This window comes from Sarcophilus harrisii, chromosome 3 (assembly GCF_902635505.1).
Source record: "Sarcophilus harrisii chromosome 3, mSarHar1.11, whole genome shotgun sequence".
In the NCBI taxonomy this organism is placed as follows: domain Eukaryota; kingdom Metazoa; phylum Chordata; class Mammalia; order Dasyuromorphia; family Dasyuridae; genus Sarcophilus; species Sarcophilus harrisii.
In genome coordinates this window covers 560,920,389-560,947,637 of record NC_045428.1, presented here as the reverse complement: position 1 = coordinate 560,947,637, position 27,249 = coordinate 560,920,389, and the positions used below count along the sequence as shown (strand labels likewise).

The 27,249-nt window shown below is 44.8% G+C and overlaps 1 long non-coding RNA gene across 3 annotated transcripts in view; it reads left to right on the top strand.

Moving 5' to 3' along the window:
- LOC116422829 overlaps window positions 1-26,930 on the top strand; it is an 83,831-nt gene extending 56,901 nt beyond the window's left edge. The window contains exons 1-5 of one of the 3 annotated variants that reach the window (XR_004233364.1): window positions 119-337; window positions 17,035-17,234; window positions 20,939-21,064; window positions 25,032-25,105; window positions 26,052-26,930. This is a non-coding gene — a long non-coding RNA (uncharacterized LOC116422829). Of the gene's footprint in view, window positions 1-118; window positions 338-16,601; window positions 16,695-17,034; window positions 17,235-20,938; window positions 21,065-25,031; window positions 25,106-26,051 lie in introns of those variants that run through there. The other 2 variants (XR_004233363.1, XR_004233362.1) reach the window with 2 other exon arrangements.
- Window positions 26,931-27,249: the final 319 nt, after the last annotated feature.

Here is a 27,249-nt window from a genome sequence, read left to right as displayed (position 1 = left end):
CTGGAGTTAGGAAGGTTCAAATTCCACCTCAGACTTTTGATGGTGTGTGACCCAAAAAAAGACACTCCACCTTCCCATGTCTCAGTTTCATCATCTGTACAATGGGGACAATAATAGCTCCTTTCTCTCAGGGTTGTTGTGAGAACCAAGTGGGATAACATCTTTAATATGATCTACAAACTTTAAAGGCCTAAATAAATGCTAATTAATCAACAAGAATCAGGTGGGCAACTTGGGCATCTTTCTACTGGAAGAGCTGACTAAAACTTGTCCTCAGACTTAAGAAAAAGTGTCTTCTCTTCTTTGCAGAGATGGAAGTGTGCAGCATACACATAAGGTGAGATTTAGGTACGATATTTGATAATTTCACTTATCTGTCCCCCCAACTTTCTCTCCATCTCTCTTTCTTTCTCTCCCCCTGTCTCCCTGTCTCTCTGTGTGTCTCTGTCTCTCTGTTTCTCTCTCTCTCTCTCTCCTCTCTCTCCACCATCTCTTATCCATCATCACAGTTAGGTGACAAAGATAGATAGATGAATGAGTCTAGAGTCAGGAAGATTTAACTTCAAATTTGATTTCAGACACCTACTAGCTGTGTGACCCCTGGCAATCAGTCACTTAACCCTGTTTCCTCAAATGTAAAATAAGGTTAATAATAGCACCTCCCTCCCAGAGGAACAAATAAGATAATATTTGTAAAGTGCTTAGCACAGTGCCTAGCTCAGAGTAGGTGCTATATAAATGTTTATTTCCCTTCCTATCTATCACTTTTGACAGTGGGTCTCCCTATTTCTACCAGACTAGAAGTACAACAGCTACTCACAGTTCCAGCCATCCTGCTGAGTAGCATGGAACCTTTAACCTGCTCTTTTTATGACCTGGACTCCTCCTTAGGCAACATGGGCCTTCCTGCACCTCAATTCTAAACAGTGCCCAGTAATTCTTAGCCTTAGGAAAGCTCAGAACTCCCAAACTTAAAAGAATGTACCTGTCTCAGACTCCTCCAGGCACAGAGACTACTTCTTCTTAGACATCCCACTTCCTTTTTCATACTTTGTTACAAAGGACATTCTATGTCTAAGGGTCCCCCCAGCTCTGACATCCCATGTTCTAGGGGCCCTCCCAGCTCTAACATTCTATGTTCTAAGGGCTCTCCCAGCCCTGATCTCCTGGGTTCTAAGGGCCCTCCCAGCTCTGACCTCCCGGGTTCTAAGGGCCTCCAAGTTCTGATTCTTTATATCCTAAAGCCCTTCGGGACCGTCGTTGTGTGATTCCACAGTTTCTGCCTAATATCTCATTGCTTTCATCACGTCATCCTGTGTTCCTGCCTCTGCCTCAGTCAGGCCAGCTGGAGCCCAGGAGAAGAAGCTCAAACCCTTTGTTTTCCAAGAATGTGGCACAGAGAGGAGCCTGCTGGGAACAAAGTTTGGTTTTCTTTTTGGAATTGTTTGGAAGTCATGTTGGTGTCTGGAAGATGGCCCTGGGGAGAGGGAGGATACGTGAGTCTAGGAGAACAGTCCATGTGTCACAGAGTGAATCCAGCCAGGATCTCGAGAAGGGGTGGAGGGGTGTCATTGGGCGTCCTTACTGTCAGCGGTTTTCATAATCGTTCTAATTACCAGGCACAAAACCCCAGGCCGATGCAGTTTTATAGAGATCTTTATAGAAGCCTAGAAGACAATTCAAGTGGTTTTTATCCCCCCTTCCATTGTATCCCTTTGATAAAAGACAGGGGCAGACAGCAAATTAAAGCTGATTCTGAAGAAACGTGGCCAGGATGTGCTGATTTGGGCAAGGTCAGACCAAGGTTGTTCCACTATGTGGCATGGACATTGAGGGCCAAATGTCTCCCATTTGGTTTTGAAGAAAGAGCTTCTTTCTGCCTTGGGAGTAAGGAGAACTGGATATGAGTCCTGTCTCTGACATTTACTGTTCCGTGATTTTTACCCAAGTACACTGTTTCTAGTGCCTGTTAGTTCTGACCTCCTGGGTTCTAAGGTCCTCCCAGCTCTGACCTCCTGGGTTCTAAGGGCCATCCCAGCTTTGTCATCCTGGGTTCTAAGGGTCCTTGAAGTTCTGTGTCTTCAATGCCACGCCAGCTATATTATAGGATTGCCACTGCAAAACCATCTTTCTTCTTTTTCAGGGTATCTTGAGTCCCCTACAAAGCTCTGTAAGTCTTTCTTTAGCTTCAGAAGCTTCTCCTAGTTGAGGTCAACAGATTTTCCCAAATATCTAAAAAGGTATTCTCACATCAGCTTCAGGAGTCTCTACATTCCTAGTTTAGCGATGGAGAATTTCCATTCTGACACCTCAACATTCTGTACAGAAAGTATCTTTCGGCCTTTTCCTTTTCCCACTTCTTTTCCCAGTCCTTTCTAGCCCTTTTCTCTCTTGCTCTGTCTTTCTGTATCTCTTGTTTTCTGTCTCTGGGGGTCTCTTTCTCTAGCTCTTTGTAATTGTCACTTTTGCCATTTGTTTCCCTTCCTTTTTCCCTTCTCTCTTGCTCTCTGTCCTTTTCCTCTCTCTCTCTCTCTCTCTCTCTCTCTCTCTCTCTCTCTCTCTCTCTTCTCTCTCTCTCTCTCTCTCTCTCTTCTCTCTCTCTCTCTCTCTCTCTCTCTCTCTCTCTCTCTCTCTCTCTTTCTCTCTCTCTCTCTCTCTCTCTCTCTCTCTCTCTCTCTCCTGTCTTTCTGTCTCTTTTCCTTTTTCTCTGTCTGTCTTTCTTTGTTTTTATCCCCCCCTCTGTCTGTCTCTCACCTTCATTTTCTATTCCTCTTTGCCTCTCTGTCTCTGTCTTTCTGTCTCTCTTTTTCTATCTCTCCTTTCTTTGTCTCTGATTGTCTCTTCCCAAATCATCTCATAATTACTGATCTACATTCACATTGTTTTTTTTTTTTTAAACTCTTATAGCATGAGATCTTAGAGGGCAGGGACTACTTAACTTTTGCCTTTGAATCTCCAGGGCCTAGCACACATGCCTGAAATATTGTAAGTGCTTCATAAATGTCGGTTAAATTGGATTATAATTCTATAACAAGTACAGCATAGACTAGGATGGTATGACTCAGAAAACTTGCATTTAAATCTTGGCTTTGTCACTACATGCAGCTTTGAATTTTGATTTCCCCTAAAATGCCATGTTTGTAAAATGGAAATGATGGAAAATACTATATCATCCTGTAGAAACCCTCATTCATTATTAAAGCTTTCATACCAAGCACTTTAAGATTTATTTTATTTTTGTTCAATTATTTTTCAGTCATGTCCTACTTTTCATGACCTCTTTTAGGGTTTTCTTGGCAAAGACAGTGGACTGGTTTGTCATTTCATTCTCTAGCTCATTTTACAGATGAGGAAACTGAGGCAAACAGGGTAAAGTGATTGGCCCAGGGTCACACAGCTAGGAAATGTCTGAGGTCAGATTTGAATCGGGAAAAGGAGTCTTCCTGATTCCAGGCCCAGCGCTCTATGCATTATGGTGTCCACCCAGGTACTGTGTATCTCTAGGATGTTACACACTGCTCTTCTAGCAAAAATTAGGTGGCTATTTGGCCATTTCCTTGAATCTCCTGTTGGACACTTTTTGAAGATCGAGTCCCTGGGATGTTATGGCAAATATCTTCATTCAATATCAGCTCTTCTATCAACAAATTGTGGGTCCCAATAAACTTTAGATAGAAAGCTCCGACTTCATCCATAAAAATAACCGTGGAGATTGAATATAAATCGACAAATGTTATGTTCACTTCTTTTTTCTGTTTTTTCCCTCTCCTGTGATTTTCCCTTTTGTTCTGATTTTTTTCTCCCAAGATGATTCATAAAGAAATGCGTATCAAAAAATAAAATTTTAAAAAGTTAAAAGAAAAACCAAATTGTGTGGCCTAGAATAATCCCCCTGACCTCACTGGAATCTCATTTTGCTTGTTTTCTGGGTTTGGGGTTTTTTTTGTTCAGATGTCCAATTGCATGTGAAATTCCTTGTGAGGAAACACCTCCCATGGACACAGGTTGGCAGATCCTCTGGAGCATTAGGAGCTTTAGTGACTTGACCAGGATCATGTAATTAAAACATATCAATTGTTCTAGAGCCCCTAGGGAGCACAGTGGATAAAATGCTGGGCCAAAAGTCAGAAAGACCTGAATTCAAATTCAGCCTCTGACACCAGCTGTATGACTCTGGCTTAGTCACTTCACCTTGTCTGCCTTAGTTTCCTCATATGTAAAATTAACTGGAGAAGGAAATAGCAAATCATTCTAATATCTCTGCCAAGAAAACCTCAAATGGGACCACAACGAGTAGAACATGACTGAAATGAATAATGAGATTGAACAAGGTGGGATTTCAATTGCAACCTGAAGGAAGCCAAGAGACAAGTAAGGACAGAGAGAATTCCAGGCAAGGTTGTAGTCAGAGAAAATACCTTGAGCCGCCGGGGCAGCTTAGTTGGTGGTGTGAATAGAGCACCAGCCCTGAAGTCAGGAGGACCTGAGTTCAAATATGACCCCATACCCTTAACATTTCCTAGCTGTGTGATACTGGGCAAGTCACTTAACCCCAACTGCCTCAGCAAAAAAAAGAAAAGAAAGAAAGAAAGAAAGGAAAGAAAGGAAGGAAGAAAAAAGAAAGAAAGGAAGGAAAGAAAGAAAGAAAAAGAAAAAAAGAAAATACCTTGAGCTAGGAGTATTGTTCAAGGAACAGCCCATGTTACTAGATTGAAGAGTAGTGTTAGGGCTGTAAGAAGTAGGGCTGGAAAGGTGGAGGTGAGGAAGGCTAGATTAGGAAGGGCTTTGTACACAACATAGAGGATTTTATATTTGATCCTGGAAGTGATAGGAGATACTGGAATTTATGGAGAGGAGGAAGGGGAGGCATAATATGGTCAGACCATAAGATATTGATGTTATTTTTAGACATGTTAAATCTATGGAATATCTACAGGCATTCAATTTTTATTTGTTACTATTACTATTTTTTTTTTGCTGAGACAATTGAGGTTAAGTGACTTGCCCAGGGTCCCACAACCAGAAAGTATTAAGTGACTGAGCCTAGATTTGAACTCAGATCCTCCTGATTTCAGGGCTGGTGCTCTATCCATTGCACCATGTAGCTGCCCCCATTTCATGCTGTTTAATAGGCAGTTGAAGATGCAAGACTGGAGATCAGCAGAGAGGTTAGAACTAATCCAATGATTTGAGAATCACCAGCATGGAGATGATAATTGTGTCTATGGTAGCTGGTTGAGATCACCAAACTGCAGAAGAAAATAGGGTCCAGGAGGGAGTTTGGGGAGCATCTGTAGGGAGTGGGAATGACCTGGATGAAGATTCAGCCAAGGAGACTGAAAAGAAGCAGTCTATTAGGTAGCAGGAGAGAAGCGGTGAAGAACACCTAGAGAGAAGAAGATGTCAAGAAGGAGACAGCGATCAACAGTGGCAACAGCTGCAGAAAGGTAAAGGAGGATGAGAATTGCCATTGAATCACTAGCTTTGTTACTAGCAGTTTGGGTTGAAGGATGAGCCACACTGTGGGGATTCGAAGAGAGAGGGAAAGTGGACAGAACAATCGGAGCCTTTTCCTTGATTTTAGCCAGAAAGGGGAGGAGAAATGGAGGGGGATCCATAGTGGGGATGGAAGGCCAGAGGAAAGAATTTGGAAGATGGTGGAGACATGGCCATGTTTACAGGCAGGAGGGAAACAACCAGTAGATAGGGAGAGATTCAAATTCCATGAGAGGATGGGATGATGGAAGGGGCAATCGGCTGGAGAAGACGGGATCAAATGGGGGACCATTTGTGCCCGGCAAGGGTTGGCTTTGGCAAGGAGAAGGGTCTCCTCTTTGAGATGGGAGCGAAGGAGACAATGGCAGCAGAATGATCTGGAAGATGTGAGATGAGGAAGAGGGGAGAAGAGAGATTTCTCAGCAAATGGCCTCAATTTTTTCAGTGAAATTTGAGACAAGGTTCTCAGCTAAGAGGGGGAAGGCAGGAAGTACTATGGGAGGTTGGAAGAGGAATGAAAAGGCTTAGAAAACGAGGGGGATTGGACTATCGGAAGCCAGCTCTAGATGTATGGCCCTGGATCCTTTCTTCATTATATCATGCTGCCTCTCTTTTCCTCATCTGTAAAATGGCCATATGAATATTTGTGTTCCCACCTTCTAGCATTACTGTACTTTGTAAACCATATTGGACTATAGAAGAGTGAACCTTGTTTGCATCTCCTTCCCTCCTATTGTCTCCTTCCCAGTCTCTCCCCAGCCCTTGTCGTGAACCTGGCAAATAGTGGATTTTCGGAACGAGGCGGTGTAAGCCTCATGGGATCATGGGATCCAAGGACTTGCTGTGTTTGCACAATTAACAGGTGTTCTGAGGGAGGTTTTGACCTCGGATCTTCCTGACTCTGACACTATCTACTCTGCCTCTCAGCTTCCTTGAGAAGCTCTGGGGATGGATCCCAAGGACAGGAATGGGGATAACAGCATGTTATCCCCCTGTCATTCAGAGGAGGAAACTGAGAGGGTTGACTTGATAAAGGTTCCACAGTTAGCAAATCAACCCGGGTCTTTTGGACTTCAGATGCAGGGATTCTAAGGTGACTTCCCACAGTGAGAGGCCGGCGCTGGCTTTGGCAGCTGGGAGCTGTCCCGCTGGGGCACCGGGCTACCGGGGCAGGGAAGCCAGGTGGGGGGTCTCGGGACCTGAGATTCCTTTCCTCCGGTGCCCCATCAATCTCCCTCTTCCCCGTGCCACCTGTAAGTCAGAGCAGAGAGCGCCTACCTCCCCCTCCCCTGACTCCTCTCACCCTCCCAAAGACCCGTCTGCCGAACACGCCGGGCTCTGCACCAGCCCCATAAATTGTCTGCTTGGCGGCAGGGGCATATAACTCTCTGATTTATTCCCCCGCCGGCCCCCCGGCCCGGGCCCCTTCTCCTCCCCATGGCTTTGTGCTGGGGAGGCCTCCGCTGGGCTCGGGCTGTGTCTCTAGACAGCCTCTCCGGTTGCCCTGGTGATGGGGGCGGTGGGAGGCAGTTATCTCCCCTGGCCAGATTGTTTGAAAAGCGAGTAGGAAGAGTTTGCTCTCTCTCCTTCATTTCCCCATCTTTTAGAACCAGCTTTACCACCCAGAGATCTCCGGGAGATCAAGAAGGGCCCTCCTTGGCAGAAGCAGGCGTCCCCCCCCCGCCCGTCCCTTCACAGGGGCAGGCTCACTGGTCCAGAGACGATCCCCACGGGACCCCCAGAATCTCCTGGTCTCGGCTGGCAGCCAGGGCCGAGTCTTAGAGGAATATCCGTGGGCACACTGCCCCCGAAGGAGGGGAGAGAGTGGGAGCCCCAGCATCTGTGATATCTGGGGGAGAAGCCTGCCTGGGGTCACTGAGCATCTTCAGGGCCTCGTTGTTGCCCCTGTCCGGCTCTAGTCTCCTCATCTGCAAATGGGGAGTGGGAAGAGTGGTTAGAGCAGGGCTTCTTAAACTTTTCCCACTCAGAACCCCTTTTCACCTGAGAAACTTTTACCCGGCCCCGGGAATATAGGTATATAAAATCAGGATGCAAACTGAATATTTGCTGATAATAAATCATAATTTTGCAAACCCCACGTTTAGTTACACAACCGCTTATATGGTGGAGACCCACAGTGTTAGAAACTCTGGATTAGAGGCCAGGAAAATCTAAGTTCAAATCTAGGCTCCGACCTATGGCCCAGCAATTTTCTTAGACTCTTAAATTGCAGAGGGGGTGCCAATCTATACTATGGGAGGGATTTTCCTTATTGCACCAGTGGAATCCCACACCCACAATCTGATTGCTATTCACCACACACTCTTCACAGAGAGCTCATGGATTCAAAATGCTGAATGAGATGCCTTTTTTTTGGAGAAGCCAATGTGGGATTTTGTTTTGCTGAACTTTTGCTAATGCATTTATTTTTTCCTTTAATTCTTTGTTTCTTTTCTTTTCTTTCTTTCTTTCTTTCTTTTTCTCTTTATCTCTCTCTCTGTTTCTCTGTTTTCTTTCTTTCTCTCTTTTCTTTCTTTCTCTTTCTCTTCCTTCCCTCCTTCCTTCCCTCCCTCCCTCTTTCCTTCCCTCCTTCCTTCCTTCCTTCCTTTCTGTTAAATTAAGAAAAAATCAATGAAAAATAGAAATAATAGCTATTATGTACCAATCACTGTGCCAAATGTTTTACAAATGTTATCTCATGTGATCTTCACTATCATCCTGGGACATAGATGCTATTATCCCAATTTTGCAATAAAGGAAACTGAGGCAGAAAGCAGTTAAATGATTTGCCTGAGGCCATACAGCTAGTAAGTATCTGAGGCTCAATTTCAAATCATGTCTTGTGACTAATTACTATGCCACCTAGTTGCGCAGAAATGGCAGGTGCAGTCCAAAACAAAACTATAGTTGTGTCCAGAATAATCAGTTCTTTGTGAACTTTAGAGCACCCTAGAAATGCCTGTTATTCACAGAGTCTCCCACATTGCTGGAGCTCTTTAAGGTTTGTGAAGCATTTTCCTTGCAGCAGCCCTGTGATGGAAGCAGGACAAAGGTTGTTCAGACTCAGAAGTAGCTCAAGTCTCTAGACTCCAGGTCTGTCTTGTCCAGAGCAGCTCAAGCTTCAGATTTGAGGATGACAGGCAGGCTTGGAATGGGGAAGAGGGAATTTTAAAGAGCATCTAATTCAACCGAGACTTTGTCAGGGTTCCAGTTCCTGCTCTTCTGTTGGGTTGCCGTCTTGGGAGATCTCCACCTTTCAGCTTCCTTATTTGTTTTGTCTTTCCTTGTGAATGGGAGTTTCTTGGGCGGGGACTGTCTGGTTTGCTTACATTTGTGTCCCCAGTGCTTGGCGCAGGGCCTGGCACAAAGTAAGTGCTTAATGTTTTATCATCTATTCATCCATCCTCTATTTATCTCTGTCCATCTGCCTGTTTCTATTTATCAGCTTGTCTATGTCTGTTTTTGTCTGTTCTAGCTGTCTATTCATGCATCCATTCATCTGTTATCTATCTATGCATCTGTCAATCAGTCTATCGGCCCATCTATCCATCTCTTTGTCTGTCTGTGTATCCATCTCTGTACATTTGTTTTTCCATTGATCAGTCTATCTGCGTCTCTGATGGTCTGTCCTATTTGTCTACCATCCATCCATTCATTTACTTCTCTACCAAAATGTCTACTCATCCATACATCCATCCACTTAGCTGTCTCTGTACTGCTGCCCATTTTCCCACTTATCAGTTTGTCTATCTGTCCTACTATGTTTGTGTATCCATCTTTCCATTCTTCTTTGTCTATCTGTTCATTTAGGTATCTATCTAATGAATGACTCTCTCTCTGTCTCTCTGTCTCTCTCTCTCTCTCTCTCTCTCTCTCTGTCTCTGCCTCTCTCTGTCTCTGTGTCTCTGTTTTTGTCTCTGTTTCTTTCTCTGTCTCTCTCTCTGTCTCTGTCTCTCTCTCTCTCTCTCTCTCTCTCTGTGTGTGTCTCTCTCTCTCTCTCTCTCTCTCTCTGTCTCTGTCTCTCTCTCTCTCTCTCTCTCTCTCTCTGTCTTTCTCTCTCTCTCTCTCTCTCTCTCTCTGTCTCTGTCTCTGTCTCTGTCTCTCTCTCTGTCTCTGTCTCTCTCTGTCTGTCTCTCTGTCTCTCTCTTTCTCTGTCTCTGTTTCTCTCTTTCTCTCTGTGTCTCTCTGTGTCTCTCTCTGTCTCTCTCTGTCTCTCTCTCTCTTTCTCTCTGTCTGTCTCTCTTTGCCTCCCTATCTCTCTGTTTAATCTCTGTACAGATTCAGAATCCTAGGCCCAGAAATGGCCCCTGATCTGACTTGCCGGCATCACATTTTGCTCTGAAGGCTGCTCTTTGCCAGAGTATCCACATATGTTGGGGTTGCTCCTCACACTGAGACTCCTGGGGGAGGCCAGAGGGTTCTTATCTTCATCTCACAGATAAGGGCCCCCGTTCCCAGAGAGGAAAAGTGACTCCGGGTCAGAGGGATGGGAGACAGTCTGTTGTCATGGAAAGAATGCAGACCTGGGAGTCAGAAGACCTGGCCATGGGCCCTGGCTCTGCCTGGAACTGGCTGTGTGACCTTAGGTGCGCTTGCTCACCTCTCTGTGTGTGTCAGCTAAAGCTAATAAAGCTGGACCTCGGGCTTTTCGGCTCGCCATCACAAGCTGTGCTAGGACTTGGCTTAATTAAGATAAGACTCTGTAAAATTCTTGTACTGGCTGTTCACGCTTTGATGTCCTGACACCCGCGTTCAGTTCAGGCCTCGGCTGGTTTTGATGTCTACGGAGCCTTTAGAACTTGACACGGGCTCTTGGCTTTTGCTGTTCCACAGCTCGAATTCTGCCGCTTCGCTTGTTAAAATATGCCGATGGATTTAATAAAGAGGGAGGCGTCTGCCCCCCCCCCCCCCAGAGCAGCCCCTTTGGCTTCCCGAGGCTTCTTATTTCCGCTCGGGGCTGGTGGCCGACAGCCCTCCTGGCGGTGGGGGAGAGCCCAGCTCTGGTCTGGACGAGCAAACCCCCAGTCCCGGCCCCCTCCAGAAACAGCCTCTTTGGCTTCTTGTTTCCGCTGGGGGCTGGCCGCCAGCAGCCCTCCTGGTGGTAGGGGAGGACAGCCCGGCTCTGGTCCAGACAGGCAAACCCGTGGTCCCGGCTCCTCTGCCCGGTCCCCCTCACACTGGGAGTGCTGGACCGAAAGGATGGTGGGACGGCGACGGTGAGGGCGTAGATGTGAGGGACGGTGGAGTGACCATAATGACGACAAAGATGGAGGCTGCAATTCTAATGGTGATTGGTGATAGTGACCATGGTGGTGCTGGCCATGATAATAATGAATGCATTTAGAAACAGGTAACGTTTGCAAAGCCCTTTACAAATGGCTTATAGGTCCTATGACAGCCTTACATCGTAGACACGACTAGAACATGCAGAAATGTGAGAGACACAGCCACTGGCTTACTGCGTGCCAGGCACTGTGCTAAGTTCTGTGGCTACGAATAAAAAATGAGGACACAGTCTTGTCCTCAAAGAACTTAGAATCTAATGGGGGGAAGGAATATACAAAAGGGGGGGATGAGGGCAGCTGGGCGGAGCAGTCGATGGAGCCCCAGCTCTGAAGTCGGGAGGGCCTGAGTTCAGATCCAGCCTCAGACACTGAACACTTCCCACCTGTGGGACCCTGGGCAAGTCACTTAACCCCAATTGTCTCAGAAAAACAAAATTAAATGACTTATGGTCCCATAGCCAGGTCTTCTTGCCTCTAATCTACTACACTCTGCAATCTCTCTCTAGGATGATAGTGAGGGTTACTGTGTTGTTATGGTGGTGATCCTGAGGATGATGGTGATAATTATGTCTGAGAAATGATGGCGGGGGCGATGATTTTCTGGGGATGATTATAGTGACAATAGCTTAGTAAAGGTGAAGGAAGGGGAGCGTTGTTCCCAAGGACCGGCCTGACAGTGTGGCCCCCAGTGAGGACGGCAAGGAGGGCAGTGTGGTCTGGGGGCAAGTGGGATGGCCTGGATTCCTTTCTAAGATCTCTAAGGAACTGACACAAACTCGTAAGAATACGAGCCATTCCCCAACTGATATGTGGTCAAAGAAGATGAACAGGCAGTTTGCACAGGAGGGAGTCTGAGAAGGACCCTATATATATATACCCTTATATACAAAAATATCCATAAGAGTTTTTTCCATCACAGCAAAGAGCTAGAAACTGAGGGAGTGCCCCTCAGCTGGGGGAGGGGCCGACAAACTCCTGCCTCTGATCATAACAGAATGTGATTAAGAAATTACAAAAGAGACAGATTCACAGAAATCAGGTTTAAGGGCAGGGTTCAAGCCACCCCACCTCATTCAGCCAGAATACCTTAATTAGATGAGGACTCGTCTTAATCAGTCACAGTTCTCAGACCAAGTACTAAAAAAAGGCTTTTGAACTGGACTCGTGTTCAGATGATCTGAGAAAACTTGGTCATTAGTCCAAGGATCATCTATAAATTAAACTATCAAGTGAATCAAGAAGGGATTTATCCCAGAAACTGGAGCAAGTGGAAGTTTCAGGCATGTCCTACGAGAAGGAACTGCCTAGGAGAGGAGGAGAAGTTCCGATTTCAGCTTTCATCAAGCTTCCTTCTCCCCACCCCTTCTGGCTGAAGGAAAACTTGGTGAGCTTCAATGGGCCTGGGAGGTTCTGACCTTCCCATTTTCCCACTGATGGACCAGCAGCACTTCCAAATCAACCGTCTGTCCAAGGAAGTAAGGACAGACAGACACAGATTTACCTTATTGAAGGGAAACTTCTTGAGCACTCTATGATGGGAGTATCCATATCTATATTTATCTATCAGAAAAGAACAACCCTTTTACTATATGTGCCTTCTAAGCTTGAGCACACTCTCCCCTGGACTTGAGAAAGATTATATTACAGATCATTTGAGGAGATGTTTTATATCGACTATTCTCGATGTACCATTTTAGTAAATATCAAGTTATCTAAGAATGGCTGAATATAAGATTCTGAGCTGCTCCTCATGGGGATGGGCACAGGAAAGCACACTAATGGGGGGCTTGAACCAGTGACTTTAGTAAATTACATTTACCCCTTTCCAAGTAAGCTCAGAATCCTGAGGGGGACACATAGGCAAATTTGGGGAACCTGAGTCACCAGGAGGAGTGGGAACCAGAATCAGGATTCTCAGAGAGTACATTAGAACATGTGTATAAATTGATGCAGAATGACGTGAACAGGAAAAGGAGAAGGATAATTTCTATGCTGACAATATTGTCAAGATCAATAACTTTGAAAAATTTAAGAAAAACGATCAATTCAACAACAAATGATGATTCCAGAGAACTCTTGATGAAGTGTGCTAGCCGGCTTTTGACAGAGATGTGATGAACTCAAGATACAGAATAAGAATATGCATATTTATCATAAAGGTTTTTTTTTTTTATTTTGTCAGTTTAGGATGGGAAGGTGAAAAGGAAAGAAAATAAGTTCTTAATTATTGGAAAAATAAAATAAAAGTAACTGAATTTAGAAGATTTATGTGTAAATCTCAGCTCTGCTATTTACCACCTACATAACCTTGGATGATCTACCTTACCTCCCTGGGTCTCAGGAGTCTCCTTCCATTGGTACAAGGAGATTGATGTGTTTAATCTCTAAATTTCTTTCTGGTTCTTAACCTCATGTGCTGATAATGACAATGGCGGCAGCAGTGTGAGTAGACAACCTCAGGGAGGAGTTCCATGGAATCTCAGAGTTGGAAGGGCTTCAGTGGCCATCTAAGTTCCATCTCTACCCCCAAAACAAACATACCTGATAAGCAGTCATTGAGCTTTAGCTTGAAAACTTTCATTGGGAAGGAATCCATGACCTCTCAAGTCAGCCTCTTTTGGATAAGTCTAACCATTCAAAAGATTTTTCCTGACTTCAAATCTAGGTTTCTCTTTTTTCTGTAACTGCAATATATTCCAAGCGCAAGGCTGTTTCCTCTTTTCCCACATGATAGCTATCAAACTCTGATTTTTCTTTTTCCAGCCTAAACATCCCCAGTGCCTTCGATTCATAAGACTTAAGGTTTGTTACCATTTTGTTTGCCTTCTAGCTTATCAATGCCCAGATATTGCGGGATGTCCAGAACCGAACCCAGAACTTCAGATTTGGTTTGACCAGGGTAACAATCACTTCCTTTCTCTGAGGAGCTACACTTTTCTTGATAAAGCCCCAAGACTGTGTTAACAATCTTGATAATCAACAACAGGACAAGGAGGGTCACGTAGATTTGAGCCAGAAGGAGATGAGTTAGTTAGGGCCCCTCGTTTTGCAAATAAGGAGGATGAGACCCAGACCAGGGAAATAATTTATTTGTTCAAGTAGAAGTAGGTAGCAGAGTTGACTCTGGACTGCACCACTTCCCCGAGTTCCAACTGGCGTGAGTCAGCCCCGAACATTCCACCTCGCATGATCCCACAGCAAAACTCCCTGCAGGCTTGGTTGGCCTCCCTGTCTCGGACATGAGGTTGAAAGTGCTGCCTCTAATGGGATTTTTCACAATCCCTTTAGCATCTCACATGTCATCAACTTTGTTCCCCCCCCCCCCAAACTGCCTTTCTTGGAGGGACCGTGGATTCCTTTCCAAAAAACAGGCTTGCCGATTGCAGGATCACAGCCATCGTCCCAGAAAGGATGGAGGCTGGAGGAGGAACGCTGAGCTCTGGAGTGTCAGTGTGCCCTGTCTCTCTGGCTGCTTGAATAAGAAACTGCTGCCAGAGAAAAAGGATGATCCTTTTGTATTTTTGGGCCAAGACATTTAACGTATTGACTTTGGCATTTTGTCATTGACTCTTTGGGCTAATAAGGTACTGAAACTGAAAAGAATGCTTTTCTCAGCCCGGGTCACTGTATGAAACCAGGACATATCAAGGGCTGGACTTGTTTCTTTCATTCATTCATTTATTAGACATATAGAATACAAAATGTCAGCTTTGGAGGTATCTGAGAAACTACTCGATCCAATTGAATAAGGCTTCTCTCTGTAACTTTGGTCAGAGACCTTATCCCGTTCATCCATTGATGGGTCCATGGGATTTAGAGCTGAAAGACTGTCCGCTCTCATTAGAAATCACCCTTCTCCTGTTTGTGAATTTCTCCCAGGCTTCCACTGGGGGAAGGACTCAACTCAATCATTCTTTTTTTTTTCTTTTTTCATAATAACAGCTTTTTATTTTTCAAAATATATGCAAAGACAGTCTTCAACATTCACCCTTATGAAATTTTGTTTTCTATATTTTTCTTCTCCCCTCTCTTCCCCCTCCCCTAAACAGAGTTGCTTTTTGTTTTCTTTCTCATTTTTCCCCTTTTTGATCTGATTTTTCCTGTGCAGCATGATAATTGTGGAAATACATATAGAAAAAATTTTTTTCTTTATGTTTCTATGTTTAACATATAAATTGAATTACTTGCCATCTAGGGAGGGAAGGGAAGGAGAAAAAAATTTGGAACACAAGGTTTTGCAAGGGTGAATATTAAAAATTATCTATGTGTTTTGAAAATAAAAAGCTGTAATAATAATAAAAAAAAATAAGCTTCTTGAGGGTAAGGGGTGTGTCATTTTGCTTGTATTTCTATCCACAGGACTCAGCACAGTGCCAGGCACATGGTAAGAGCTTAATAAATGCTTGTTGCCTCATTTTGCCTTAGTTCCATGAGTCTATGATCAATCTTTCATAGAATCACAAAAGATCAGAGATAGAAGGAACTCTGAAGAATGGGACCCTTTCATTTTAGACATGAAAAAACACATATTCAGAGAGTCAATGACTTGCCTACCATCATATACACATAGTAAGTAACAGAGCCTGGATTCAAACAATGTGTTTCCACTCATTCACTGTGGCCACTAAATATTTATGAACTATTGTTCTCTGAACCCTGCCCTCAGGAAGTTTACAGTGCAGTACCAGGGGAATCTACTCTGGCAATGAACAGAGATAAATACTAGGAGGGAAAGATATATTTTGCTCTAGATCCCAGCATCCATTTCTGGTGTTTGGCTGCAAGCATTTCTATGAGGAATGAGAACAGAGGCTTTAAATAAAAGGTTAGAGTTGGAATGGCCTAAAGAGAGTGAGTAAAGTGTGTCTGAGAAGGCCCTCATCTCAGGTTAAAGCTGTCCCCCTAAATTGCCAAAGAGCCTAAAAATATATTGTAATTTCTTGGTTAAACACTGGGTTCTTTGACTTGCCCTTTAAGAATTTTAAATTTAAACCCATTATGGAAAGAGAAGACTTTTTAAGTCAGAGCTACCATAGCATACTCCATGTTTCCAATGAGGAGGACTCTTGTCTCTATCACGAGGTGCTAAGAAGTCAAATGACTGACTATGGTCTTTCTGGATGTTGTTAAGACCCTCCTAACATGGCTTCTGACTTCCACTGTCTGCCCCTCTCTACCCCTCCTACAGATGATTTTTCTTTGGGCATTGTTCCATTGTTAGGGTTAGAGTTAGGGTTAGGGTTAGGGTTAGGGTTATTTCCTTTGCTCAAACATCATCAGTGGCCCCTTCCTTCCCAAGGAGTAAAGAATAAACTCCTTTTTCCAACATTCAGTTCTCCCCATGACTTAGCCTTACTCTACTTTTCCATTTTCTCGCATACAATACCCTACCATTCACTTTGTGCTCAAACCCAACTGTACAATTTTCTGGTGGTAAACACACCCTGTATTTTCCCACCTCTGTACCTTTGCTCCTACTTTATCCCTCCCTTGCTGGATTCTTATCCATTCTTTAAAGTTCAAGAAAAATGCCCTCCCTTCCAGGAAGACTGGGAGGGGAAGGGCCTTCCTGCTCAGCCCTCACAAAGAACTTCATCTCTCAAGTACTAAAAATGATGTGTCATAGTTATTTGTACTTCTGTATCATCCCCTTGGGAGTACCACGAGCATGGGGAAATCATGTCTTCCCGAGTGCCGTGTGGACAGTGAGAGCTTAATAAATGCTGGTTGCATTTATTGTGGATGGGCTGGCGTGGGACGTGGGGGAGGAATTTGACCCACTGGGAGGCTGACAGCTGTTTTCCCTCATCCCAAGGGGAGAAGACAGATTCCTGTAGCTGAAATAACACGCGAACCATCCCATTAAGTGGAGGTGGAAAGGGGCCACATTTGGGAAGGCCACCAGATCTGGAGGTAAACTCATAAGGGAATTGTCCAGAATGCCAGAGATGGGACAGAAGGACTTGTGGGCAGCTATGACTGAGGTCAAGAGGAGAATGTGTTTACTGGAAATCCAGATTAAATGTTTTCTAGGGAAGACCAGGGGGATCTGAGGCCTCTGAGAGATCTAATGGTACCCCCTTTTCTTTCTCTAAAATAGGGATTCTGAGGAACTTGGATCAGTGGCCTGGAAACTGAGATAAAGACTTTTCTTTTTTTCTTTTCTTTTCTTTCTTTTCTTTTCTTTTCTTTTTTTTTTTCTATTTTTGCTAACCTGGAACTGAAACTTAGCTTTTGCTTCCATTTTTAACAGACATGATTCTAAGAAGTGGTCCCTGGATTTCACCAGACTGCCCGAGGGCTCATGACACACAAAAGGGGTTTTAAGGGATTCTTCTGAAAAGTAGAACAAAATAATCGCTCATCCAGGTGCCAGGAATAAGGGCACAAACAGGGAAAGAGGAGAGCCTTCTTTCTGTTATACAGTGCTGCCTTTCCAAGTCATATTCATAGGTATGTGGAGGCACCCTAACTATGGATCAGTAAGGGTCATCCCTGTGCACTCATTTCCACCCGTTTCCCAGTTGGGATGGGAGGAGGATGAGGGAGTCACTTGAGCTTCCTGATTCCCTTCCCACTGGGCCATAGCAGTGGCCGTGGAGGTTCCATGTGGGCAGGGGTTGGACGGCTGAGTCCTTCTAACTCCCGGCTTCCATGATTCTGAGAAATGCCTCCTGGGGGCTTGACGGAGCCCTTCTGCTGTTCAGCCTTCCCCCCGGTAGTTACGCGGCAGACAACCACAAATGCCTGGTGCAGACTGTACAGTCCTGACCCCGGGCAGCGGCCGTTTTGATTTATCTCCCCAGAGAGAAGAACAACAAGAGAAGGTCTTTATCGTCTGTGGCCATCTCTGGTGTTTGCATAGCACGAGTTCTCCCTTAGCTAAGAAAACATGTTTTCAAAATTAGATTTCCCTGGAAACACACACAGGTTCACAGAGGAAGGAAACGCTTCCAGATACTCAGGCGGCATGATACCGTTTTTAGGGCATGATCCACTCCTTCTAGGGTCCCACTGATGGGGATGATAGTGGTGGTGGTGGTCCCCCCCGGGGCCAAATCCCAGGCCAGCCCCACAGGTCCCCCCACCCCCAAACTGACGGTCATTCCAGCTCCAATGGGAATCTGGGGCATAGAAAGGAAGAGCGGCCCCCTGAGGGTCACACAGTATTGGTGGACAGACCTCTGGCTCCAAAAATCTCCTAGTGACTTTTCACTGACCACAGGAAAAATTCACAGATTTAGGAACTGGGAGGGACATTAGATCATAGAATTTAAGGTCAGGAAGGGAATTTAAAGCTGGAAGCTTCCTGAGAGGTCGTTTAATTCAACTGCCTAATTTTACAGATGAGAAATTGAGCCCTGGAAAGAATGTGACTTCTACAGGGTCACAAAGCTAATCACACAGGGATTAGGTGGCAGAGCCTAAATTTAAATATACTTCTTCTACTCTACCAAAATATGCACTTAGAGGTACAGGGAACTTTAAAAGATGGACTGTTAGACTTAAGAAGGACCTTAGAATCCAGGAGGTCAGAGCTGGGAGGGCCCTTAGAACCCAGGATGTCAGAATATAAGACATCAGAGCAGGGTGGGCCCATAGAATATGTTAGTGTTTAGAATATTAGACCTGGGAGGAACATTAAGAATATGGAATGCTAGAAGGTAGCATAACAGCTGGAATGGACCTTGGAATACAGTGTCAGAATAATAAGGGAACATAAGTCATAGAATGTAAAAGCTGAAAAGAACCTCAAAACCTAGAACATTAGACCTGGAAAGGATCTTAGAACACTCAGTGTGGTAGAATGGATGTAGCATTGGACTTAGAATAAAAAAGACTTGAATTCAAATTCTACCTTAAGATTTTACTAGCTGTGTTCTTTGAATAAAGTCTTAGACCTCAGTTTTCTCATCTATACAGTGGGAAGGTGGATTAGATAACTTCAAGGTCCCTATGTTCCTTATGCACCTTCCTGAGCCTCAGTTCCCCCTTTATTGGCAAGAAAGGACTCTAAGATCACCTGTGGCCGCTCCCTGAATCTCTACATTCATGTAGAGAAGAAGTATAAGACAATGGAGAGGAGAAAGAGGCTCTCCTGGTGTAAGGGAGGAAGCAGGGAGCCGGCAACCTGCCTGGATGCCTGCTCCACATTTCTGCTGAGCTCCCTCCAAGCCAGGGACAAAGACTGCTGGGAAGAGGAATTCACTTAGGGTCATTGGTATCTGTGGGGCATTGGGAGAGCAGGTTGTGAGCTTACTGTTAGTTAGTTCACTGGCCTGGGGAGGGAAACCAAAGGGCCTGGGTTAAAAGCCCTGCCTTCTGCCCTTTGCCCTATGCAGGCATTTGACTTTAAACAGGGTGGAAAAAGGGGAGTGATCCCTTTTCTCTGGACTCACAAATCCATTCTGGTACCAAAGCTTGTGATTTTTACCTCCTAGGTCCCTCCTAGACATTCCCTGATCTTCCCCTGCCCATACAACTGATACCCTTGTCCAAGTCAAATCAATAAGTATCAAGTGTCTCCTATGTGCCACTGCACTAACTCAATGAGCATTTATTAAGTGCCTACTATGTTCCAGGCTCAGTGCTAAGTAAAAGAGCATTTATTTATTTTCATGATAATAGTGTTTTATTTTTCAAAATACATGTATTATAGCTCTGTCACTTTTCAGTCATGTCCAGCACTCTGTGACCCCATTTAAAGTTTTCTTGACAGAGATACAGGAATGGTCGTCATTTCTTTCTCCAGCTCATCTTACATTTGGGGAAACTGAGGTAAACAGGGTGAAGTGACTTGTTCCAGGTCACATAGCTAGTAGACATCTGAGGTAGGATCTGAACCCTGACTCCAGACCTGGTGTCTTATCCAAGACTCTGACTGCAGAGCCCCTGACCTCCCTTCCACAGAGGGGAGCTGCCTCTGAAACACTGTTTAATTTGCTTGGTGCACAGAGGGGTAGACGTTGGCCCTTTCTCCCGGACACACAACCTTGCACAGTGCTCCCCAACACACACCTCACAGCGTTCTCTTGTCTCCCCCTCATGCGTACACGCTGATGTTCCCCCCAAGCCCTGGCCGGTGCAGCGCTCTGCAGGCTCATCCTTTGGGTGAGGGAGGAGACTCACATCCCTCGTCCAAGATAAACACAGGAAGTCAGGATTCCATGGGTGTCAGGGAGAGGTTAGGGAGATGGCCATTGACTGCGTGCAGTGTGGGAGGAGGAGGGGGCCGCCACGCAGAGGGGAGAGCCTGAGCCTTGAATGAGGGGAGCTGAGGTGTGGGAGGCTGGGGAGGAGGGAGATGTCTCACAGCCTCTGTCTGGGGGCCAAGTGGAAAGGGTAACAGAGAGGAGGAAGTGTAGCCTCCAGTGTGGATCTCTTTGGGGAAGTGGGAAAGGGAAAAGGGAGCCAGCTAGCAGAGGGGGCCTGGGCTGGCACCCCAGGACTATCCCAGATGACCAGTGCCTAACCCTGGAAAGGCCTTGGTCCATTTCTGGGCCTGATTGGTACCCTCAGGAAAAATGGAAGGGCCTGGCCTAGGATTCAAGGAGGTCAGCGCAAAAGAGAAACTGTATCCCAGGGAGCCACATATTGACTTAGAAAACCACAAATTAACATTATCTATGTTGCATTGCATTTTTATTTATATTGATAAATAGTTTCCAATTACATTTTAATCTGGTTTGAAGTGACAGATACCTCTGGAGATAACCCCTGAGGTTTCTCTACCTCTTACATTCTCTATTCTAAGGCCCTCCCAGCTCTGACCTCCTGGGTTCTAAGGATCCTCCCAGCTCTGACATCCTGGGTTCTAAGGACCCTCCCAGCTCTGACATCCTGGGTTCTAAGGACCCTCCCAGCTCTGACCTCCTGGGTTCTAAGGGCCCTCCCAGCTCTATCATTGAACCACATTTACTATGTGTTGGGCAATGTTAAACACTGGGGAGGCAAAGAAAGCTAAAAATGGTTCTTGCCTTCGAGGAAACCATAGTCTGATGGGGACGACCGCAGGTAGATGATCATGTATATTATAGCTTCCTATGGAGACAGCGAGGTGACTTGGGACAGAGCACTGAGAAAACTTGTGCCTCCGACCCTCATTCACTGTGTGACTCTGGGCAAGTCGTGTAATTTGTGTCTGCTTTAACCCACAGGAAGAACAAATGGCAAATCACATCTTTGCCAAGAAAAGCCCATGGGCAGCCTTGGGTGCTTTGGTCCAGGGGCTCGTGCAGAGTCGGACACATGTGCACAAAGCAATCTCTCCAGAGGAGATGGAGGTAAGGCTGGGACAGGCTTCCTGCAGTAGGGAGGACTCCAGCTGAGTGGAGAAGGAAGCCAGGGATGCTCCGAGTCCAAAGTGGTGGGGGGGAGCAAGTGTTGTTACAGGCCAGCTCAGAAGTGGGCCACACAGACCAGTGTGGCCAGAGGAGTGAGTGAGTATGCGTGTGTGTGTGTGTGTGTGTGTGTGTGTGTGTGAGAGAGAGAGAGAGAGAGAGAGAGAGAGAGAGAGAGAGAGATACAGAGAGAGACAGAGAGAGAGAGAGACAGAGAGAGACAGAGAGACAGAGAGAGAGAGAGAGAGAGAGAGAGAGAGAGAGAGAGAGAGAGGTGGAAAGGCAGGAAAGGACCAGGGGGTCCCAGGTCTACCAAAGTGGGGCAGGTTTGATTGTTGGAAGGTGGTGACATTCCTGGGGGCAGGCCTAAGAAAGTCATATTATAGCTGGGAACCCTGCCAGTCTCTTCTTTAGGATCCCCTAATTCTCACCTTCCTTCCCTTGCCCTTCCCTTTCCCCTCTTCCCTTTCTCTCCCCTCTCTTCCCTTTTCTTCCCGTCTACTCTTCTCTTACATTTCTTTTTCTTTTCTTCCCTTCTTTCCCTTTTCCTCTCATCCCTCATCTCTCCTCTTTTCTCTTCTTCCCTTTTTCCTTCTTCTTGTCCATACCATGACCTCCTCCCTTCTCTCACAGATTTGACCTCTACTCTCCTTCCTTTTTCTCCCCTTTCCATCCCTCTCTTTCCCTGCTTTATCCTCCCCACTTTGTCCTTCTCTTCCTCTTCCTTTCTTTTTTTTTTTTTCTTTCCTATTTGCAGTTGTTTTCTATCTAACTCTTTGTGACTTAATTTGGGGTTTTCTTGACAAAGATACTAGTATGTTTGCCCTTCCTTCCCCAGTTCATTTTACAGATCAGGAAACTGAGGCAAACAGCATTAAAGTGACTTGCCCAGGATCCTATGCTAGTGTGAATCTGAGGCCAGATTTGAATTGAGAAAGATGAGTCTTGCTGACTCCAGGTCTTGTTGCCCCTGCACCACTGATCCTCCTTACTCTCAATTATTTTATTAATCCACAATGAACAAGTTTACATATACTAACTATACAATCTCTTACTAGCTGAGTTTCCTCATCTATAAAATGGGAATAATACTAGCACCTACTTTCTAGGGTTCTTATGAAGTCAAATGGAATATTTCTTTGCAAATCTTAAAAGGGGTATATAAATGCTAGTTACTATGATTGCTGTTGTTGTCATTGTTATAAATACCAACCGTACATGAGAGAACTTTTTTTGTGGGGAGGCACTAGTAGGGGGGAAGAGGGCTCAGAAAGCCTTTTCCTTGTCCCTTCCCTCCCCTGAAATGTTCTCTCTCCATCTCTTTTCTTCTTTACCTTCACTCCCTTCTCTTTCCTCCTCTCCTCTCCCCATCTCTACTTCCTGTTTTCCTCTCCCCTCCTTCCTCTTTCTTCCTTCGCCTCCTTAATAGAGGGACTAGTCCCTCAAGGAGGGCACATTCCCTGCCTCTCCTCTCTGGTTGTTATGGAAATATCAAGGTCAAGGGTCAGGGATCAAAGCCCCAGATGGTTCCATTAAACTCTCCCATTCTAAACCCCAGGCTCCAGCCCTCAGGAATTGGAGGAGAGAGAAGGAGAAAGAGGAGAAGGAGGAGAAGGAGGAAGAGGAAAAATAGACATAGGAAGAGGAGGAACAGAAGGGAGGACAGGATGAACAGGAGGAGGAAGAAAAAGAGGTGGGATGGGGAAGGAGAATGAGGAAGAGGAGAAAAAGTAGTAAGAGTAGGAACATGAGGAAGAGGAGGAATAGAAATGGGAAGAATAGGAGGGGGAATAGAATGAAGAGGAGGTGGAAGGGGAGAAGGAAAATGAGGAAGAGAAAGAGGAAGAAAAGGAAGAGGAGGAAAAGGCACCCCAGAGCACAGACTTAGAACTGAAATGATCCTCAGAGATCATCTGATCCAGCCCTGCCACTTTACAAATGTATAACCCATGGTCTAGAGGAAGAACCATCACTTGCTCAAAGTCACACAGCTACAAAGCATTGAACCCACATCTTAAGACTGAAAGTTCAGCCCTCTTCCTCTTCCCCTGCTTCTCCCCTCTGCCATTTGCCCCAAAGAGCTCTTCTCCTGGAAGATCCCTAGAACTCACAGACTTTTACCTGGAGTCCTGTGGCTCCTCCCTCTGATTGGAGAGCTCCTCCCAGAATCTCCACTTAGGGAGGGTGCCCAGATCAGCTCCTTCTTCATTTCCCTGGGGCTGTCCTCCCCTGGAGTTTTCCATCATTCTCCCATTCCCGGTACCTTCCACCCCCCCACCCCTCCTTCCCCATCCTCCCCTCAGGTTCCTTTCATGGGCCCTCTTCCCCATTAGAATGTAAGCTCCTTGAGGGCAGGACTTGATCTTTCTTTTTTTGCCTGAATTGATATTCGCAATATTTAACACCAAGCCTGGCTCATAGCAAATGCATGATAAATAATACTTCTCATTGACCCCTGTTGTCTCTTCATGGAACAAAGCTTAGGGTACAGAACCAGGGAGGTGATAATCCCGCTGTTCTCCATGCTGACAAATGACACAGAGGATTGTGGGCAATTTTGAGCCCATATTTTGGGAAGGATGTTGACAAACAGAGAATATCTGGAGAGGAAGGACTAGGTGGTGAGGGGATCAGTGATGGGGCCATTGAAGAACCATTTGGAAGAATGGAGGATGACTGACTCGGAATAGTGACTTCTGGGCTATCTTTAAGGCAGTCAGTTGGCGAAGACACTAGACTTCTGGTTGGCTCTGAAGAACAGGAGAACTAGCATGGGTGGAAACCAATGAAAGGGAAATTTCAGCTCAATATAAAGTTTAAAAAAGCCTTCAAATAATCAAAGGGGGACGTGGCACCTCAGAAGTGATGAGCTCCTCAACAATGAAGAGCTTCGAGCAGAAATTAGATGCCTAATTATTGGGAATGTCTCATCCTGGAATTCCCATAAGCACCTGGGGCTTCTTTAACCTGGAACAACTAATCAAATTGTGACCTTTGTTTCTGATACAAAATTAGGTTTTATTAAGAATCTCTGTTTTTATGATCTAAGTTTCATCTTCAACATGAAATCATAGGGTCTTTCTATATCCAGGGTTCCTGACATGTGACAACAAGTTCTTTTATATTTAGTAGAAAGAGATTTGAGTAAGAACGTAGACTCATATTGAGAATAATAGGGACTAAGTCCTTTTCAGGACTAAGCCTACCAGAAAGTACCCTCTCTCTTCCCCTTCACAGTGTCTTACCTTTTCTGCTTACAATAGCTAAATCTGCTTAGGCTATTCTTATGGCATATTCCTTCCGTGGATTCCTCTAGACTCTTTTCCTTGATAGAGAAAACCCTTTTATTCTCCCAACTCTATTTCAAATTTATCCCTTCTGGTGCTTGTTTTGCCCTAATTTTGTCTTGAACCTCTTCTACTAAATAACTCTACCTTTTGGCAAAGAAGAAAAAAAAAAGAGAATCATTAAGGTTAGCCATGTAAATAGCTTTCTATTATTTAGGATAAAAGAAGATCACTTGGGATGAATTGCCCCTAACTATGGGAGAAGGAAAGGAAAATCAGAAAAATATATAGATTAGATGCTAATTTATCCAAGTTTTTTTTTTTTTTTAATGTCTCATCCCAACAGCTAGTTTGAGGCTCATTTGTAAATGGCAGAACCAAAGCACAGCATAGTTAGTTGACTTTCCTTAGAGTCAGAATCAACAAATAAGACTACATTGAAGGTTTTTGTCTAGTCTCCTGAATGGGGGTTCCTTGTTAATAAGGACCCCCAAATAAGAGAAAATGAGACTTGCAGGATCTCCTATCTTGAATGGTCTAGAGTAATAATAATCCAATTCAAAAATCCTTGTGACCTTTTCAACTTGGAATATACCTCCATGAGATTTTGAATCCTTCTCCAGTAGATGAGATCCTCCTGGAGCCTCCATTTGCGGAAGAACCTTTCTTTCCCGGCCCTATTCTGGACTTCTGGAAGGTAACCTTCCCTCTCCTCACACTGTTTTTCAGCTACTTTTGTGCATTGTCTTCCTTCACAAAGATCTTTGAGACCTAGAATTATTTTTTTCTTGAATTTGAATCCCCAGCATTTTAGTGCAGTGCCTGACTCACTTATAAATGGTTTGGGGTTTTTTTTTAACTTCCCTTTCAACACAACTAATACACCTGGTTTTACAGAATCAGGAGTCAGTGTCCCAATCTTAGGGATGACGTCTGAGGACCCCGTAGAGCAATCCCTGTCTGGATAAAGGAGTGAGTGTGTTCTAGACTCAGAAAACAAGGGAGAACCAGATTAGTCAGTTCATGTAAGTCTTCCCAGGCCTGCTGATCGTTTCTCACAGAACAATAATATTCCATAACATTCATTTACCATGACTTATTCAGCCATTCTCCAACTGATGGGCATCCACTCAGTTTCCAGTTTCTTGCCACTACAAAAAAGGCTCCCACAAACATTTTTTCACATGGGGATCCCTTTCCCTCCTTTTAGATCTTGTTGGGTTATAGGCCCAGTAGAAACGCTGCTGAATCAAAGGGTATGAAGAATTTTATAGCCCGTTGGGCCCAGTTCCAAATTGCTCTCCAGAATGGTTGGATCAGTTCATAACTCCACCAACAATGCATCAGTGTCCCAATTTTCCCACATCTCCTTCAACATTTGTCATTATTTTTTCCTGTCACATTAGCCAATCTGAGGCCCACAAGCATTTATAAAGTGTTTACTAAGTGCCAGTCCCTGCTAAACATTTAGGATGTAGAAACAAAGGAAAGAAGGGAGTCCCTACCCTCGAGGACCTTACATGAGTCTAGAACACAGAATGAAACAAGTGTAAGGCATGTTAGAACAGAAATCATCCCCAGCACTTAGCATAGTGTCTGGCACATAGCAAGTGCTTAATTAATGTATTTTTTTTCCTTTCCAGGGAAATAATGCGCCTGACTTTATGGAATCATTGTTTCTCAGAGCTGAAAAAGGCCTCAGAATATAGACTGTTACATCTGGGAGGAACCTTAGAACACAAAATGTCACAACTAGAAAAGAACTTAGAACTCAAAATGTTACAACTGGACAAGAATTTGGAACACAAAATGTCACAACTGGAAGAGAACTTAGAACACAAAATGTCACAACTGGAAAAGACCTTAGAACACAAAATGTCACAACTGGACAAGAACTTAGAACACAAAACGGCACAACTGGAAGAGAACTTAGAACACAAAACGGCACAACTGGAAGAGAAGTGAGAAGAAGGAATGTCACAACTGAAAAAGAACTTAGAACACAAAATGTCACAACTGGACAAGAACTTAGAACACAAAATGTCACAACTAGAAGAGAACTTAGAACACAAAATGTCACAACTAGAAGAGAACTTAGAACACAAAATGTCACAACTGGAAAAGACCTTAGAATACAAAATGTCACAAATGGACAAGAACTTAGAACATAAAATGTCACAACTGGAAGAGAACTTAGAACACAAAATGTCACAACTGGAAGAGAAGTGAGAAGAAGGAATGTCACAACTGAAAAAGATCTTAGCACATAGGATCTCGAAGCTGGAAGAGACTTTAGAGCACAAAAGCCACAGCTGGGAGAGACCTTAAAACAGAGAAGATCAGAGACCTTAGAACATTGAATGTCACAGCTGGGAAAGACCTGAGAACACAGAGCAGAAAGGAATCTTAGAACCCAGAATGTCACTGATGAAAGAGACCTTAATCATAGCTGGAAAAAATCTGCGAACATAGACCCTCAGCCCTGAGGGGAACCTTAGAACATAAATTGTCAGAAATGGAAAGTGTATTAGATCACCAGATGTCAAAGGTTAAGTCAGGAGAAAGAGGGATGGCTGATCTGGGGCCCTTTGCCCACACGGCAGTTCCAGGGAGAACTTGCCAGCTGGGGAAGGGGCCTTCAGAGGTGCAGGCTGGAGGCAGCTATGGGCCATGACCTGCAGATGATGCTGGCTGGTTGGGGGTCCTTTCCCCAAATTGTGAAAGCTGAGGCCCAGAGAAAGGAAGGGGCTTGTCTGAGGTTACACAGCAAATTAGGGGCAGAATCAGGACCTGGCCCAAGGGCTTCTGACCCCCAGCGCTGGTTTTTCCTAATACCCCGCA